This window comes from Leptopilina boulardi, unplaced genomic scaffold (assembly GCF_019393585.1).
Source record: "Leptopilina boulardi isolate dan_hultmark-lab unplaced genomic scaffold, ZJU_Lbou_2.1 LbouV2_150, whole genome shotgun sequence".
In the NCBI taxonomy this organism is placed as follows: domain Eukaryota; kingdom Metazoa; phylum Arthropoda; class Insecta; order Hymenoptera; family Figitidae; genus Leptopilina; species Leptopilina boulardi.
In genome coordinates this window covers 2,598,007-2,615,279 of record NW_026137697.1, presented here as the reverse complement: position 1 = coordinate 2,615,279, position 17,273 = coordinate 2,598,007, and the positions used below count along the sequence as shown (strand labels likewise).

At 25.4% G+C, this 17,273-nt stretch overlaps 1 protein-coding gene across 2 annotated transcripts in view; it reads left to right on the top strand.

The window, feature by feature from the left end:
- The window catches only part of LOC127276647 (octopamine receptor beta-2R-like), a 168,696-nt gene that overhangs the window by 9,683 nt on the left and 141,740 nt on the right, over positions 1–17,273 (top strand). Inside the window, exon 2 of one of the 2 annotated variants that reach the window (XM_051297237.1) lies at positions 184–538. The exons of the other annotated variant lie outside the window; for it this stretch is intronic. The gene's annotated coding sequence lies outside the window, so the exon portion shown is untranslated. The remainder of the gene's footprint in view (positions 1–183; positions 539–17,273) is intronic. 2 annotated transcript variants of the gene reach the window in all.

The following is a 17,273-nucleotide window of genomic DNA, read 5'->3' as shown; positions in this document are numbered from 1 at the left end:
ATTTTAAATATTTATTTCAAAAAAATTACTGTTATCACTAATTTATTTACTTTTTTGATTATAATTAAAATTGGCAAAAATATTCAATTTTTACATATTGAGAATATTAATTCGCGAAATAAATTCTCGTACTCCGTTGCACGAGTACAAAAATTTCTATTTGTATAAAAAAAAAAAAAAAAGAAAATTGTTTAGCATTTTCTCGGGTTGGAAAAAAAAACTCGACACGCTGAAGGGGGAAGAAATGCAAATCGAGTGACAGCAGAGTGCAGCCGTGCAGTGAGAGCGAGCATATTTAAATAGCGCGGGCTTAGAATTTCTGACACAAGTTTTGACGTAGAGTTTCCGTAGGGAAAGTTTACTTTTCAGTCACTTAGAAATTACAAAATTTCTATTATATATGCCGACTAACTTTAATTAGAAAAACATGAAAATGTTGATGAAACTAGTTTGAGGGAAAAGAACTTATATATATATAAAAATTTTAACGAGGAAAAGATTTTCAAAATATTCAAGTTGCACTTCATGTAATTACATGGTAAGCCTTAGTTCTTCTTTTTGAAAAAAATTTTCCTTTATAAATAATGTTGAATGAGAATTTCATTTTTGAAAAAAAAAAAAAATTAAAATTATTCGACTTTTCGTTTGAAAAATTAATATGATTTATTTGAAAATGAGATTCTGTTTTTATGCGATTTAGTCGTATGAATGTATTTAAACCAAATTATACAGAAAATTAGTAGGATCATATTAACTTTCAGTATTATTTGGTTAAAAATTGTTACACGACTATAAAAACAGAATTATCCTCATTTTCAAACAAATCATATTAATTTTTTAAACGAAAAGTATCTTTCAGTGTAGAAAAATTTTGATAAATTGTCTTATAAACAATTTAATTCTTTTTATCAGTATTAAATAATTGTTAGAAATTCAATTATTATTTTCAGTATATAAATTGAATATTGCTGTTAAACGTTAAATTATTTTCCGTAAACATGAAATTAGTCGTTAAATTATTTAATTATGAATTATTTGCAATTTTAGATAATTACTCATGTACTGTTAAACAATTTGCTTATTTTTGAATTATTTTTATTGAGTAAATTTGTTGTTAAATTATGAATAATTTAATTGTTGATAAATTGAATTATTGTAAATATAAAATAATTAATTATTATTAATTAATAATAATTTTACATGAAATTAGTTTTGATAATGATTGGAAATTTTTTTTTGGATTATAAAAATGTATAAATGTTTATGTAAAATAGGAGATTGAAATATTTCAAGTATGTATTACATTGCATTATTAGTTTGTTATGAAGTAATGCGCTATAACTGTCACATAAATGTGATAAAAATGGGAAGTATACCTTTCTGGGGGCTATGAAAATGTAATATCACTATCGCGTTTCATAAAATTTTATATCTCTACTGAGACTTCGATTCTATTATGATTCTAAGGTATACTAACTTTTTTTTTTTTTTTGACTACCGCTGCATATGTGTTGTTTTAAAATTCCAACAAACAAATGGAAAACACTATTTTATTATAGGGTATTATTTTTTATAACTTTTTATTTAATACACGATTTTATGTACTACTTATTAGCTTTTACGATTTAACGTACTATATATATACTGAAATGAAAATATTTATAAAAATAATTTGTGCTAAAAATTTTAATTTTCTAATTAAAAACTAAAAAACAATATCACTTTTGAAAAATCTAGTTTTACACTGTAAAAAGAAGGTACTAAAATAGTACCGATTTTAGGTATTAAAATAGAACCAAAAGGCAATTTAGTACCTAAAGTTGGTATTAAATTAATACCTTTCGTTTTACAGTGTAGTTAATTAATTTTGATTTATAAATTCGTTCATATATAATTTTTTTTCTATAATCAAAGTATATGGGAATTATTTTAACCCTTTTGCTTTTAACTTAAAAGCAATCATAGAAATATCCCTCGCATCGATAATAATAATATACGTCCGGCTCTTTGGCTAATGTTCTTTTCTAAAGTTCTATTTAATTCTCATCATAGACTTTGTAAAAAAATTTTTTATTGAACTATAATGTAATGAAGCGCGACAAATTTCATTATTGTGTTAGATATATGACGCCTAGTACATTATTATTTATTGTGCGAGTAAAAGTTTCAAGTGGTTGATTGATTATTGAGACTTTGAAAAAAAATAGTAATCGATAGTCGGTAAAATCGATCGATTCAGTCGGTATAATAAAATTTCATTGGTTAATTTGAATTATTTTCAAGATATTATTTGGAATAATTTCTTCAAAATTTTGACAGTTTTTGCAAAATTTTAAATCTACATCAAGATTTATATATATATAGAGAAATTTTTAGTTCGATATTTCGTTATATTTTGCCGTTTGTTTTTATGACGACGAGATAAGGAGAATTTGATTATAGCAATTGTGAGGATTCTTTTTGTATTGCATTCTGTCTTTGAAGTTTTCATTTCTTCTGATGTTATTTTTGCTCGTTACTTACATTAGAAAATTAGTTCACAGGTGAGATAGAATTCTTTTTGAGTATAAGGGGATATATATGGAAAAAAAAAGATTGCTTAATGGAGAAAGATTAATCTTCATCTGACTGACAGAAGAAACCACATATTATAGATAATCCTCGTACTCCTCCTTATTTTATTGTTGAGAATAATTGAATGTTTTATAAATAGAAAATATATATTATATAAAATGAAAAAATGTGAATGTAAAATATATATCATAGAAAAAGTTCCTCTCTGTTTCTATATTCAGTCTCGAGATTTTTCTTTATTCTAATTTCAATATATATATCCCTCTGGTAAAAATAGTTTTTATAAAATTTCAAGTTATGAAAATATATTTTATATTTAAAAAAAAATATTTTTTATTAATTTAATTATCAATATTGGTATACAATAAATTTTCATGAAAATTTAATAAAAGAATATGAAAAATCCATTGGGTTGGGAAGTTTTGTAAAATTGGCGCCTTTATTCGGCACTCGAGCGTAAATTCATGCGCACTTTGTTAAACCACATGTGACCATTATTTACTGTTTTGTAGAATTTATTACTTCTGACAGTTCCATTGTACATTGTCTTTTCTCTGAATGGTGAATAAAATCGTTTATTTTTTTTTTCGCATCATACATGTAGCTACATGTATATACATAGTATATGAAAGTATTAAAAACAATTGATTTTCCATTTTTTTATATACTGTTAAAATTTCTTTTGATAAACATCGAAAAATGAAAATTCTTTCCTATATTATTATTTGGAATTGATTTATTAAATTGAAAATAGAAATTTAATTTAATGCACAAATTCGAATTTAATTTTAGAAAATATAGAATTTGATTTAATTTATAATTTAAAAAAAAAGAATTTTAATATTTTATAAAAAATCCTTTTAGAATTGATTGAGGCGTGTATTCAATTTTTTTTTTTAGGGAAAAAGTTACATTTCATGGTCGAATGACTATCACGAATGAAATGAGGTCGTATGAGTCTTCTATACTCTTGAAAAGGGAGTGAGAATTCAATTGGTCTCTGTCCTTTTCTATTTTCACCTTTCTATATAGATGAAATAAAGTTGATTCAAGTTCCGCACTAATTTATGTGGGGCGTTTGTACAATATAAATCTATATTCACGCCAACACATGCAGATATAGGTGTGATATGTATATATATATATATATATATATATATATATGTTCTTACATCTATAAATGAAATTACATCAAGAGAAGATGGGGTCTAGAAATTCAATCGAGATTTTATTGAGAAAATACGCACCCTTTTTTTATTTGTACGTATATATATATAGGTATATATATATACTCGATATTTCGCTTCTTCAAAAGCTATTTCCGCTTCTTCAGGAAATTATACTTATCGTGCCTTTGAAGAAAGCGTCGCGAGCTTGTAAATTATGCTCCGCTTTTACTAATACACTACTTTTGCCAATTTGTGTTCAATTTTCACACATTTTATTTAATTTCTCCCCCGAGGGTTTTATAGAGTTTTTCAGTTTATGTTAATTTTTATTTTCTTCTTTTATCTCATATTATTTTATTATAGGTACTTGACGAGAAAAATGTGTTTGATGTTAAAATTATTCTCTGAATTCAACCATTTTTTTTGCCGATATTCAGAAAAAATTGTGATTAAAACAATTTTTTTTCTTATAATTGAAAATAAGTATTTAAAGAAAGTAATAAAGTAATTCTACATACTGAAAAAAAAATTTATTTGATTCAAATACTCGATTACTTGACTATTATCAAATGAATACTTATTTGTATCAAATAATTATTTATTTGTATCAAATAATTATTGAGTCAATTAAATGGTATTTGTTTCAAGTACAGAAATTATTGGTTCAAATACAATTTATTTAATTCAAATAAAAATTATTTGGTTCAAATAAATATTTATTTGATAATAGTCAATTAATCGAGTATTTGAATCAAATAAATTTTTTTTTCAGTGTAGTATAGGGGAAAATTGTTTTTTTATTTGTTATTTCTTCAAATTCTTTCAAATATTCTTATCGTTGTGTGTGTTTTTTTGTCGTTACTTCTTATTTTTCTTGTCCAGTATTTTTGATTTTAATTTAATTTTTAATTATATAATTCATTTTTTTTTGTTTCCAATGAGAAAATGTGTATTGAAGTGAATTTTGAGAATTTTCATTCAAAATTGTTACACGTTCAACTCTCATTCTCTCTCTTTCGCCCTTTATTACTTTGTTCATTTCAAAATTGAAAAGTTTTCCAACATTGGATTCATGTAACTTGGAAAACTTTTGCAAATGAAGGTCTAACAAACTTTGAACGCATTCAATTTCATTCAACGCCATCATATCTCCTATATGACTTCGAACTCTCAAAAACTTTTCAAAAAAAAAAATAATTTGCTTTTTGAAATTTAACCACCGCACCTGATGTTATTTAGAAAACTCTGAATAGACGAAAATTAGAAATATCGAAATTTTCAATAGTGTGCCTTTATGGAAAATTTAAGAAATCTTGTATCATTTTTATAGCATTATAATTTTCATAAAATGAGAGATTTTTCCTATAACAATTTCTGCATCGATTTACTTGTTTTTTTTCTACTTTTTTTTTTTATTGGGGTTTTTTTTTATGACACTATTTTAAACAAACTGAGTCTTTTGCAGTATATGAAAGACATAAAAGAAAGTTATTGCTTTCATGAAAAATGTATATATATATATATATATGTGTGTGACATCACTGGATATATCTGATTGGTGACGTTACTCTGCGATATATATATATATTTTTCAGGAAGTTCATGGCAGTCTCATATGTGTTAAAGGTTATAAAAGAGAAAGGGGTCAAAAAAAAAGTTGCCAATATATTCTGTTTTCAAGAGAAATTTGTTTGTCATGTGGTGTTATTTTCTCTATGAATTGTTCCTGCACTTTTATCAAAAAAAAAGAAGAAAAATAGTATTATTCCAATTATTATAATATTCCTGTTTTTTAATTTAATTTTTTTACTGTTTCCTAGAATTCAGACATTTTGACCTAGAAAGCTGAAATTTGGCACAAATGTTTATAAATGAAAAGAAATTTAGTTACTTTACTTATATGAAATTAATTTTTTTTCAATAGGAAATAAATTTTAATCGAATTTGTGCTATACAAATTATTAAAATTTAGTTTATTCTCGTCAGTTTGAAATAGATCTTTCGTTTTCTTTTTTTTGGTTTGTTATTTGAATTTTTCGCATACGTCTCCATTTATATTTATTTTTTATATATATATATATTTATATTCATTTTGCATATATTCTGTTTGCGCACAATACGCGCGTTCGATAATCGGAAAATCTGAAAATATGACGTTTTTCCTGAGGGAGAGTACAATTTTTCACCATTCACGATCGACATATAGCATTGCGTTAGTACATTTTTTTTTCTTCTTTTCGTTGAAAAAACGTAGGGAATTTTAAATTGGTGTAATGGTATATATAGATATGAGAAAAATAAGAGAGAGAGAGAGAGAGAGAGAGAGAGAGAGAGAGAGAGAGAGTACGAGTTTCATCGCGAGAGCTATCATAATTCATCAGGCTCGGCGTTGGTTTAAAGTCAGGCAAAAAAAAAAAAAAAAAAAAAGACATTTTCCCACTCTTCTGGGAAATCGACGCCATTCTTTGCATTCCTCAATTTTAAACTTAGTCGTTAGACATTTTTTTCTACACTTTAAAAAAAAAAAATAAATTTTTTCTCCTCGGGAAAACTTTTTGAAAATTGTTGTATTTTTTTCACTTTTTATTAAAAGAGAAATTTTTTTTCTTCTTGTAATATATAATTCTTTTTCTAAAACTTTATTTCATTTTTTTATGAATATATAAAAGTAAAAGGTTTATATGAATATCGCGAGATATATTTGAGTACAGAGATTCCTTTTTTTTTTTTTATTTGATTTTCAAACCATCCTCGATTCGCTTTTTCATTCGAAGTAGATTCTTTCATTGGTTTCGTGTGGTATATATATATATATATATTGTTATTTCTTTTCAAGATATATGTATAATGCCGACAAATGGAAATCCGCATTCAACTGTATCGGAGATCGCGATGTAACAGGGTTTGACTTTTCGCGTTTTCTCTCATAGAAATTCTTTCTTGAACGTCACTTCACCGTCATATCAATTCTAGTTTATACATATAGACTATTTAATGCGTTGTGTGATGTTTCATCGAAACAAAAAAAAATTTATTTTATAAATATTATTTTGTTTTGTTAATAAATTTGTTTTTTCTTTTAAGAATTAAGGAAATTAAATTTGCATTTGAAACTTGATTAATTATTGTCATGTAATAAAAATTTAATATTATTAGTTTGAAATACGTTTTTTCGAATTAAAAATTTTATTTGCCGAGTTCTTTATTTCAATTCTTTTTTTTTTTTTTTTTTTTGTATCAAAAATATAATATATTATAAAAGTTTCCTCGCTATATAAAATTTAGAACAACGTTCGCAAAGGAATATTACATCATATTATGCTCATATATTTTTAATATTTTACAATTCATAAAACCCGGTTTTCTTGTTTTCTTCCTTTACTCTTTTCAATAATTTTCAATGCTTTTTTCTACTTCATAAAATCTTTTATTAAATTCTTTGTCCTTTTGTTCTTAAATTCTGTATTAGTTTTTCTCTCTTTCTCTCAATTCCATTAAGTTTTCTTCCTTCCAAATGCCGCAATTTTCTAGCTTCGATGTTGATTTTTGGTTTGCGGAAAGAGTTCAATGTTCTCTTTTTTTTCTAAAACAAAAGTTATTGGTTTTACTGTTGTTAAAAAAAAAAAATCAAAAACAAAGCGTTTCGTTAGTATAGAAAAAAAATGAAACTGTTTTAAAATTTTTTTTTTTTCTTGATTTAGTTGATGGTTTGGCTTTTATTTCGTTTATTAATTCACTTTTGTCAGAATATTTATATCGTACAGTTGAATATCGAAAATTGGGTTTCACGCAACTTTATTAAAAAATGCTATTACGGTCGAAAAAACACTCTGAGATTATTGCCATTTTCATGTATACAATATTTAAATTAGAATGCGATTAATTTCGTAAAAACAGTAATAATAATTAAACTCTTTATTCTTTTTAACGGGAAATAGGGAAATAACATTTTTTTTTCAAAAAGTTACGTATTAGTTTTGACATTAACATATATATATATGTACTTTGGATATATATTCGCGGTTGAAATGGAAAACCACATTAATTAACGCTCTTTTTGATTCTGAAAAATCTCTCATTAATTAGCTGCGGCTATTCAATAAATTCTCAATGAAAAATTTCCATCAGGTGTAGCACACTATGAGGTATACATATATATTTATAAAATTATGCCGTGGCTTGGGAAATTTTCAAGTATACATTCATTTTGAAATTGACATTAAAAAAAGGAATACATTTGAAAATTTAAATTTGATTCCAAACTACTAAAAAATAGATTTTTTGTACAATTATTACTTTTTAATTAAAAAATAACTTTTAATGACTTTTAATAATATAATATTGAATTATATAATAAATCAAATAAAAAAAGATTTGTTAAAATTAAAAAATGTTTTTCCCCATCTCGCAAATATGCGTAAAATCCGATTTCCTTCTCGTGGAAAATTTGAAAATTGTTTGTAATTAAATTTTGAAAATATTATTCAAAAATTTTTTACTTTAAAGCATTATATTTTTTTTTATTGTTAAATTCTTTTTCTACAACAAATATTTCCTAATTTTGTTTTTTCTATTTTGTTTTCTTCCTACTAAAAAAAAAAAATTTGACTCACTTTTTCCATTATAAACCCTTTCGTTTCTATATATATATATATGAAAGTGATGTATAACATATGTTTTTGACATTTTTCACGAATATAACTTTTGAAAAACATTTCGCTTGATAAAAGTGTAAAACAAAACTTTTATATATTATAAATTCATATAAAGTTTTGTAAAGAAAAATTAAAATAAAAAAAGATGAGTGAATATAGAAAATTTTGTAAAAAAATAATAATTTATACTAGAAAAGTATCTTCTTTGTTATAAAAAAAAATTTCATCGTTGATTAAGAAAGTTTTCCAAAACATAACCTCAAAAATTTAGGGGGAATGTAATAGGTCAAAAGGCGAATATAACCTCAAAATTTAGGACTAAGGTCGCGAACCTAACCTCAAAATGTAGGTCAAAGGGGTAATAGGATAAATTTGAATGTGAATTCAATATACTAAATAATCGAAAATATTTACTTTAAAGAAAAAAAAAAGAATTTTATTAAAATTAAAAAAGAAAAAATGTAGGGGGTAGTGAATCTCTCATTATTATGTCATACAGTTGTGATTTTCGCAATACCTGATTTGTGGTAAAGTGCTATCGAGTGTGACGGGATGAGGAAATGAGGGTTCAATCGACAAGGGAACACGTTCACAATTTGAAATTGGTTTACATCATCATTTTCTATATATATACATATATATATATTTTACGTTACGTCAATTTAAAAATATATTTCATTTTGCAGTTCATTTTTAAATTCCATTATTCAACTATATAATCAGATTTTATTCTTTTCATTGAAATTTTTTCTAAATCGAAATAAGTACATTGAGAAAAAAAATTTAGTGTTTGCAACAAAATTGTTTGGTTAGGCAATTTTGGTTCTTGTATAACCAAATTTTGGTTCGCTGAAACAAAGCCGTATAGTTATCTCAACCAAACATTTGGTTAGGCCAACAAAATTATTTGGTTGAACATTTTTAAATTCCAACCAAAATTTGGTTACGACAACAAAATAATTTGGTTAACACAACAAAATAGTTTTGATGTAAAAAACCAAAATTTGGTTGCGAAAACCAAATAATTTGATTTGCTCTCAGCTTATAGGTTAAGAGAACAATTAGTTTAAATCTCACAAAGATCACACTAAAAAATAAAACTTACTTTCAGTTCACTTTTGACTAAAACCGTTAACATTAGAACCATTTTTACTGAATTTCAGCTTTGAGTGTATGATTTTAAGTCCTAAAATTGACTTAATCTAGTTTTAAGATTAAAATTACACTAGTTTTAAGGCTTTTTGATTTTAAGATGTTAACGGTTTCAGTATTTGTTTTTTGTGTGATGGGTAGTCCAGTGGTCAGAGCTCCCGACCTTCAGTTTTAAAACAGAGGTTCGATCCCAGGCGGAGATGAGATTTTTCAAAGTCCACAAATATTTCGATTGGATAAATATAAATTCAATGTTAAATTGATAATAAATAAATAATGAAATAAATAAAAAAGATAAATAGAAAAGAGATAAGGTAGAATAAAATTTTTAATTTTACAAAAAAAAAACTGTTGGTTTGATCAACCAAACATTTTTTTGTTGACCTAACAAAAAAAATTTGGTTGAGCTAACCAAATATTTTCGGTATGCCAACAAAAAACACTCAACCAAATTTTTTGGTTAACTCAAACAAATAGTTTGGTTGCTTAAATACCAAACAAAATTTTTTTGTTGGTCCAACCAAATTTTGGTTGCTCTGACTAAACATTTTTCTCAGTGATAATGAAAAAAAAATGTCATTTTTGAAAAATTGTATTGTTCCAAACTGATGGAAGAATACAAATAAATTTAAGTAGATAAATGCACGTATGGTCAGTCGTTTAGTAGAGTAAGTCAGTTTATCTCTCTCCAGTCGGATAGCGAGCAAACCAAAATGGAACACTTCCCTTGTGGTCATTATTTTTGTTTCCTGACTTACGAAAGAAGGGATATAATATTTTATACAGTACAATATAGTCGATTAGAATAACTTGCAATAAGGATATAATCTCATATATATACGTTATCTAGATTAATGTCAAAATTTTTTCGGGGATTTTTGCTTTTTAGTTATATTCATTAATTTTCCAAAAGATTAATGATTTTTCTTCACTATCGGATATCATTAAAATATAAATAAAATTTTGAAAAATTGGAAAAACTATTTATAAATTTCTTCTTTGTGAGCAAAAAAAAAAGGAGTATTTAAAAGGAACTTAAAATTGATTCTTTGGAAGATCAAAGGAAACTTTGATGAATGATAAGAGAGAGGGTGAGATTTCTTTGTTCTTTATATATATATATAAATACACACCCATTGCCGAGGTTGTTGTCAGCAATCTAGAAATCATATGATTGTATATAAATGAAAGTCACTGTAACTGTAACGTGGTTTGGCTTTGAGTAGAAAATCAGATACGCTTGATTCCTGATAAACGTATCAGTTCCTGTTTTCTCGTATTTCCTCGAAACTAGAGTAAACCACAATACCACAAAATGGAGGGAGAATAGGAAATCGTTTGTATATACGTTGAAAATTGTTTATTATTGCCTGTGATGAAATGTCAGCCAATTTCCTTTTTCATTTCTTTTATATCACTCTAATTTTGTTGTTGTCTTCGGGAGTTTTTTTTTTTTTTTTTTTTTTAAATTTCTTTCTCCCAAGTGATTTTGAAAATAAAAATAATTTTTTTGAAACATATAGAAAAAATAATAATTATATGTAAATATAAAAACATTTATTTAAAAAAAAAAAAATAATAGAGATCAGGGTAAAATCATCAAATGAAGTGGAAGCTTTTCGATTAGGTTTCATATAGAGTGTTAAACACGATAAAGTGATTATATAGAGGGAAGATGTGTGAAAAAAGAACAAGTAATATAAGATACTTAAAAGTATATATGTTATATAAAAAAATGGGAGGAAAGTAGTAAGCTTGCAAGCTTCGAAGTGCTGACAAAGCTTGCGATACGCCTATCCCTTGCACCTTTAGGTCAGTATTTTTCATCTTCTTTTCAACTATATACCCCCTTTTTCTTTAAAGAGAAGCCTCTCTCACAAAGATTTACAGACACAAACTTTCAGACTGTGAAAGAAACTCACCCTCATCCACTTTTGGGTTCGATTTTTCTTCGCGGCCTAGCGCTCATAACCTAGATTAACAGATATCAATGGGAGTGCCAAATCAGTCGCATTTAATTTGTTTGAAAATTTTTCCTTTGTTATTGAATCACTGCCAATCATAATAGATTCACTCTTTTCGAAGTAGAAAAAATCAATAGATTCAAAAATTACTTTTTAATTTATTAAAATTCCTTTGATTTTTTTTTCCAAATAAGGATTTTTAATTTACATTTAATTGGTTGGAATCTTTTCCATTTGAGAATGGAATTGTCTGTCAATTTATAAATTATAGAATCAAAAATAATTATCATACTAATCGGATTTATTTTTGTTCAAGTGCCATTAAATTAAAAAGAAGCTTTTAAAAATCTTTTTTTCTTTTTTTTTTGAGGTGAATTTAAGAAAAGTATATAAGAGTCTTTAGTGACTTTATTAGAGAATTAAAGAACGAGAAGCAATTTCTCATTGTCAGAGGGGGTAAAAGACTGGCTTTAGAAGAGAGGGGTTTATGTGTGAATTTGTCAGAGAGATCCATTAACTTTTAACTACTTTCCATCAGTAAAGTCTTCTTCACATTTTCTGGTTATACATATTTCCTACTTGAAATTACCCTATTAACTATAAATGTATTCAATTTCACGCTCTTCATTCGATGAATTCTAATAAATCTTCTTTTTAATTTCAAAGTTGTTAAGAAAAAATTAAAAAAAAGTAATATAAAAAGTCAAATTATACTGAAACTACTAAAAAGACGTTAATAATAATTATTTAAAAAAAAATTCCATTTTCTGTTTAATTTCGATTTATTATTATTACTACACTGAGAAAAATGTTTAGTCAGAGCAACCAAAATTTGGTTGGGCCAACAAAAAAAATTTTGTTTGGTATTTAAGCAACCAAACTATTTCAACCAAAAAATTTGGTTAAGTGTTTTTTGTAGGCATAACAAAAATGTTTGGTTAGCTCAACCAAATTTTTTTTGTTAGGTCAACAAAAATGTTTGGTTGATTAAACAAACAGTTTTTTTTTTTGGTAAAATTAAAAATTTTATTCTACCTTATCTCTTTTCTTTTTATCTTTTTTATTTATTTCATTATTTATTTATTATCAATTTAACATTGAATTTATATTTATCCAATTGAAATATTTGTGGACTTTGAAAAATCTCATCTCCGCCTGGGATCGAACCTCTGTTTTAAAACTGAAGGTCGGAAGCTCTGACCACTGGACTACCCATTTTTGTGAGATATTTAAACTAATTGTTCTCTTAAGCTATCGAGCTGAGAGCGAATTAAATTATTTGGTTGTCGCAACCAAATTTTGGTTAGGATAACAAACGATCATTTGGTTTTTTAGACCAAACTATTTTGTTGTGTTAACCAAATTATTTTGTTGTCGTAACCAAATTTTGATTGGCATTTAAAAACACAGAAAATTAAAAGGCATTAAAATAAGCTGCAACGCTTATTATTTTAATCCAATTTTTGCTTATTTTAATACCAAAATGGATTAAAATAAGCAAAATTGTATTAAAATAATAAGCGTTGCAGCTTATTTTAATGCCTTTTAATTTTCTGTGAATATTCAACCAAATAATTTTGTTGGCCTAACCAAATGTTTGGTTGAGATAACTCTACGACTTTGTTTCAGCCAACCAAAATTTGGTTACAAGAACCAAAATTGCCTAACTAAACAATTTTGTTGCAAACACTAAATTTTTTTTCTCAGTGTAGGCGAAATTATTATTATTATTATTATTATTATTATTATCATTATTATTATTGTTATTATTTTTATTATTATTACTATTATTATTTTTATTATTATTATTATTATTATTATAAAAGTAGAAAACTACAGTTGAATTTTCAAAGCTCTTTTGCATTTACGATGTTAACAAGAGGATAAACAAAAAAATAACATCTTTAGCTAAGTAAATAATGCGGCTTAGTGGATAAATTTGAGTTTCATGTTGAGTGATTCGTGATGAATTCACATTTTACATAAAGCTTTTTCCAACAAACAGAGAAAATGGTCCACCTAGCCAGATGGATTCTATATATATATATGTTTTGAAACGTCGCTTTCGTTTAAATTGACTTTGTTAAATGGTTTCCTCAATTTACAGAAAACCCGTTAGAGAGATGCGGGGGAAAAAAACTAACGAATTTTTTTGCAAAATTTATTTTTCAGTTGGTTTTTTTTTTTTTTTCACCTCTCTTGCAACAAAACTTTGTTTAGCTTTTTTTTTTTTTTAAACTGAAAACACGTGCAAACGACTTGTTAGTTTAACAAACTTTTATATATAATATGATAAAAAAGCGTTTTTGTGAAAAATTAAAACTACTTCGCCGCGAGAAATCCAATTGTTTGTCAATTATTTCATTTTTATACTTCCGGCAATTATAACTATTTGTGTTTATTCTTTAATTGATAAAGTTCCATATAATTTTTTCTAATTTTATTATTAACTTTTTCAAGTTAATACTGATTTTACAATATTGTTTTATAAACTCTGAGATTATTTTTTTATTTTCAAATTTTTATAATCTATCATTATGGATTTAATTTGTTTTTAAAAACTTGTTTTTTTTTACAATGCTAACTATTCTTTGAAAAACAGAATCACAGGGAATACTCAATACTCAATGCCCCGTGATTGATTCTCACTGTTATTCCTGGTAGTGAACATTGAAATAGATAAATCGTTGGGGAACGATAAAAGCGACGGGTAATTTTGGTCGCTTTCTGCAGTGTATATATATATCTATATATTGAAAACTCTATTGAATAGAAAGATTGCGTGATTAAAATTCTCTGAAAGGTTTCCATTATACCCTTTTATATTTGATTAAATAAACCTTTAATTATCTTTTCAATTATGTTGAAATAAAAGTTATTCAGGTTAATATAAAAATCTTAACTCAAATATTTAGAGTATAAATTAATTTATTTTAAATATGAATGAATTAATTTTTTTTTGTGTATTTTTAAACTCGATTTTGTATAAATATATATATGCAAAAGTGGTAAATTTTGCCGTGCAAAGAAAACGTTTCGTTTTCTTATCTTTATATCTACTTTAGGTCAATCTGACTTATTTCTTTGGCAAGAGAATAGACCTTGAGAAAGGTGAATTGATTTGTACTCCAATTTTGTCTAGTATGCAGTATGTTATGAAGGTAAAATAACATTTTAGGAGAAACAAAATTTTTTTTCGCATTTTTTTTTTGTAAATTCAAAATTAACTATGTAGGTTAAAATTTAAAATTTTCATGTTTAAAAAAAGTATTTTATATAAAAAAGGAATGAAAAATATTTATGTTTTTTTTTTTTAGGAATTTTTTTATTTTGTATCATGGTTGCTAGGAATTTGGAAGTAAAGAAAACTGTCAATGGAGTATTTCTTGATTATATTGTTGAACTTTGTAAGCTCCTCTTTCAAACATTCGTTCGTTCGTATATATATATATATATATATAACAATAGAACCATTGAAACTTGAGAACTTTTACTAGCTTCTTAGCATATCTTCGAGATTCTTTTGTATTTTCCGGGTTTAACGATAAAAAATATATTTTCAACAACACTTTATATACTCTTTCAAATATAGTGATTTTTCTTCTATACAAACAAAATTTCATTAGAAAATAAGAAAATTTAATTAAAAACTTTATAGAAAACAATTATTTATTATCAATTCTACAAAAATTTTTTTTTCTAAATATTTTCAAATGCTACTGTAGGGGAAACATTATATTTTTACAGTTTATAAAAAGTTAGATATTGGGAAACCCTTATGGAGTGTGCGGTCAACCATCACACCCTTCGTGATGTTTTTCCCATACCGTAAAGCCTTTTAAACGACCAATTAGGGCTTCTTTTTATTTCCCTTCTTTGAAGCTTATTTCCATATATATATATATATATATTTTTTTTAAAGTTTATAATTTTCTTTATTTTGAGTAAATAATTTTTTTCTATTTTGATTACATTTGTTTTTTTGTTTATCACTATATTATAGAAAATTAATAGTCTTCATGGGATTTATATTAGACTTTATACGAGTTGTTTGAATTTGTGCCAAAGAATGTTCCAAGTCACGAAACTTTAGCAAAGAAAATTCTTACTCGAGAAAGCAAATTTCAAGCGTTACGTCGTATAATTTACCTTTATGACCACTTGCTAGAAATGGAGCTTTAAACTTTACAAGTTTCTCGAATTTTTTGTTTTTTTTGTCTACCCAGATATAAAATAACATAACACAAATTATATTGCGTTTATGTTTTGAGATATTCTTTAAATTAAGACATATATTCGCTATTATAATAAATAAAATAAGTTTTGCTTATTTTATACAATTTTTTTTTTTAACAAAAATTCTCCCATTGCCGCAATTTATGTTAAAATGATTGTTTCTATCACTGATTTAAAGTTTTATGAAATTTTTATACATCATCAGCAGAGTTTGAAAATTTTGCTGACAAACTGATAATGCCTCGGAAATATTTCATTCCAATTTTCTACTCTTGGCATCAGTACCAATCACTTTATTCAGAATTGCTGACGTTCACCCTGAAGGTATATAATAGTATCTACACTATTGTTCAAAGTTTTCCAATTATCATCAGACCCTGCAGCATTTTCTTCCTTGAATATGCAACCAAGATTCGTAGTTTATAATTGAATTTTATTTAAAAATTGAGAAAATTATTTCAACTAAATATAAATAGATATATATAGGGTAAGTGTACCAATTACGGTGCGTTCATAAAAAAATAACTATTATTACTATTATATTTAATATAACTGTTGCAAAATGATTAAAAAGACAGAAAATTAAAAGGCATTAAAATAATAAGCGTTGCAGATTTTAGTACCTTATAATTTTCTGTGAAAAAATTATTTTAATCTTTTTTTTGATTTAATTACTTATAAAGATGCACATTTAAACAATTATTAATTTAATTATTTGAGATGAAATTTTTTTCCGCGCTGCAATTGAAATATTTTTAAGATTTCCATTGGCTCCAATATTTCGGCGAGCAAAGTATCTTCAAAATACACGTAATTTTGGTCATTGAAATTGATACACCGAAAACTGATACAAACGCGCCGCAATAGATAATTACGGTATCAGTTTTAATTTCTCATATTTATTTAAATAATCGATTGTTATAAAATAAATTTTTTTTTTAAATCTAAATAACATAAGCTTCACAGAAAATTAAAAGGCATTAAAATAAGCTGCAACGCTTCTTATTTTAATCCAATTTTGCTTATTTTAACCCAGTTTGGTATTAAAATAAGCAAAATTGGATTAAAATAATCATCGTTGCAGCTTATTTTAATACCTTATAATTTTCTGTGTTTTAGTTTAATAAGTCTTAAATTGAATTTATACAATAGAAATGTCGAATTTTCTATTTCAAAGGTATTTTGACTCGAATCGCGCCGCAATTAATGCATTTACCCTATATTTATTTTGAAATCTATAGAGGAAAAAAATTCTAAAATCTTTTCAAAATGAATATTTTTTTTTTTTATTGAATTAATTTAAATATGACTTTAACTTTGATACTATTACGTTGTCTATTGTCATATATATGAATAGAATATTTGATTCATATACCTTGTCAATTTGTCCGATTACTGATTGCTTGTTCTGTTAGTGAATATCACGTAGCATCAATAATATCAATGGCCTTTCGTAATATGATCAGATCTGTAAACGCCTTCATGTATGTTAACCAATCACGTGAACTCATTACCATGTATTC